Here is a 2,949-nt window from a genome sequence, read left to right as displayed (position 1 = left end):
TCTGATTTTTTGAATATATTGAATGGACGGTAGGATGCTGTTTGTGAAGGATTTCTGTACCCGATTATAAACTCTCGGTGCTGCTCTGAAAAATGTAGATTATAATATATATATTTGATTTATTGTATTACAAGAAGCACATGACACATCTAACACTGTTATTGGGTGCAATGGTAGGGCCCAGAGCCGCAACAATAAGCAAATAACCATGCATTCCAAAGTGAACTATAGCTTGTATATTAATTTTAAAAAAAATTAAATCCAGTAATTGAAATGAAGGCTTTTCAGTCGGTTAGACCTTCTTCCGTACACGTGCTGGAAGTACATACACCGTGTGCAGAATTATTAGGCAAGTTGTATTTTAGAGGATTTTTTTTATTATTGATCAACAACTATGTTCTCAATCAACCTAAAAGACTATAAATATCAAAGCTTAATATTTTTGGAAGTTGGAGTGGGTTTTTTTAGATTTGGCTATCTTAGGAGAATATCTGTTTGTGCAGGTAACTATTACTGTGCAGAATTATTAGGCAACTTAATAAAAACCAAATATATTCCCATCTCACTTGTTTATTTTCACCAGGTAAACCAATATAACTGCTCAAAATTTAGAAATAAACATTTCTGACATGCAAAAACAAAACCCCAAAAAATTAGTGACCAATATAGCCACCTTTCTTTATGATGACACTCAGCAACCTACCATCCATAGATTGTTTCAGTTGCTTGATCTGTTTACGATTAACATTGCGTGCAGCAGCCACCACAGCCTCCAGACACTGTTCTGAGAGGTGTACTGTTTTCCCTCCCTGTAGATCTCACATTTTATGAGGGACCACAGGATCTCTATGTTCAGATCAGATGAACAAGGGGGCCATGTCATTATTTTTTCATCTTTTAGACCTTTACTGGCCATCCATGCTGTGAAGTAGTTGGATGCATGTGATGGAGCATTGTCCTGCATGAAAATCATGTTTTTCTTGAACGATACCGACTTCTTCCTGTACCACTGCTTGAAGAAGTTGTCGTCCAGAAACTGGCAGTAGGTCTGGGAGTTGAGCTTCACTCCATCCTCAACCCGAAAAGGTCCCACAAGTTCATCTTTGATGATACCAGCCCATACCAGTGCCCACCTCCACCTTGCTGGCGTCTGAGTCGGAGTGGAGCACTCTGCCCTTTACTGATCCAGCCTCTGGCCCATCCATCTGGCCCATCAAGAGTCACTCTCATTTAATCAGTCCATAAAAACTTTGAAAAATCAGTCTTAAGATATTTATTGGCCCAATCTTGATGTTTTATCTTATGTTTCTTGTTCAGCCTTCCTTACCTTGGCCATGTCCCTGAGTATGGCACACCTTGTGCTTTTTGATACTCCAGTAACGTTACAGCTCTGAAATATGGCCAAACTGGCGGCAAATGGCATCTTGGCAGCTTCATGCTTGATTTTCCTCAATTTATGGGCAGTTATTTTGCGCCTTTTTTGCCCAACATGCTTCTTGCGACCCTGTTGGCTATTTGCCATGAAACGCTTGATTGTTCGGTGATCACGCTTCAAACGTTTGGCAATTTCAAGACTGCTGCATCCCTCTGCAAGACATCTCACAATTTTGGACTTTTCAGAGCCCGTCAAATCTCTCTTCTGACTCATTTTGCCAAAGGAGAGGAAGTTGCCTAATAATTAAGCACACCTTATACAGGGTGTTGATGTCATTACACCACACCCCTCCTCATTACAGAGAGGCACATCACCTGATTTACTTGATTGGTAGTTGGCTCTCAGCCTATACAGCTTGGAGTAGGACAACGTGTATAAAAAGTATCATGTGATCAAAATAATCATTTGCCTAATAATTCTGCACACTGTAGATTGTGAGGGACGCTGGCAGTAACGTACGTTATTTACAAGCACTCCTTGTAAGCGGTGGACACCGCTTCATACGTTTTTTTTTGCTAGCGTCCCACATGATCTGAGCACCTCCAGCACGCTGCTGGATACACTCTGCGATTAAACATTTATGTTCCCTTAAGATACTGCCAGCGTCCCTCACAATCTATATACTTCCCGCACAGCTTCATTTCATTTACTGGATTTTATTTTTTTTTTTTTATTCACTGGATTTTATTTTTTTTGGAATTACTATAGTTCACTTTGGAGTGCATGGTTATTTGCTTAGGATTTATATTAGCCAATAACATAATGCAAGCTTGTAAATATAATGGTAGCCACTAGAGGGCACACTATTGAAACCTAGTTAGAATGTCTTTAGATCCAACCTGTAAGGTTACAATGTTAAGGAGGTCTTCCAGATCTTTTACTGTTTATACCCAAAAATTAGTTTGCCCTGTAATTCAACATCCAAATCACAAAAAACCCTAAATGATTCTGAGAATAGTGCTCTAAAATGCACTGTTTGGCTGGAGCAGTGGCCATGCTTACATTTCGGTACCTGGTTCTTGGGATCCATGTGGGGTTCAGCGATCAGACAAATAACCCTTTTAATACTAGTACAAAATTACATAAGAAGGGATTTCTTGTCCCCTAGAATGAGTGCTGCTCTTGTCTTCAGCCAGTGTTCTGCACTGCAGCACAGACGTATTTAAGGCCCTGTGCACACGCTGCGGAATTTACCCACGGAATTGCCGCGGATTTCACTGCAGAAATGCTGCAGAAAATATTTATAACAATTCTGCAGTCCTTCTCTAGCAAAATCTATGGGGATTAAAAAAAAAAAAATGCTGTGCGCACACTGCGTTTTTTTTTGTCCAACAACCCATTCTCATCCTCAACATTTGCCCCTATTAAAATAAAAAGCTTTCGGCACCATTGCAGGGGTGTCTGCATTCACATTCCTGAAGCTCACCGCAACGCTAATGTCGGCACTGCTGGAATGGGGCTGAACATATAAAGTAATCAACAAGAAATTAACTGCTCTCACTTTAATGACTTAG

This window comes from Anomaloglossus baeobatrachus, chromosome 7 (assembly GCF_048569485.1).
Source record: "Anomaloglossus baeobatrachus isolate aAnoBae1 chromosome 7, aAnoBae1.hap1, whole genome shotgun sequence".
Classification (NCBI taxonomy): domain Eukaryota; kingdom Metazoa; phylum Chordata; class Amphibia; order Anura; family Aromobatidae; genus Anomaloglossus; species Anomaloglossus baeobatrachus.
The sequence above is the reverse complement of the archived record's forward strand: the minus strand, read 5'-3'. Positions refer to the sequence as shown.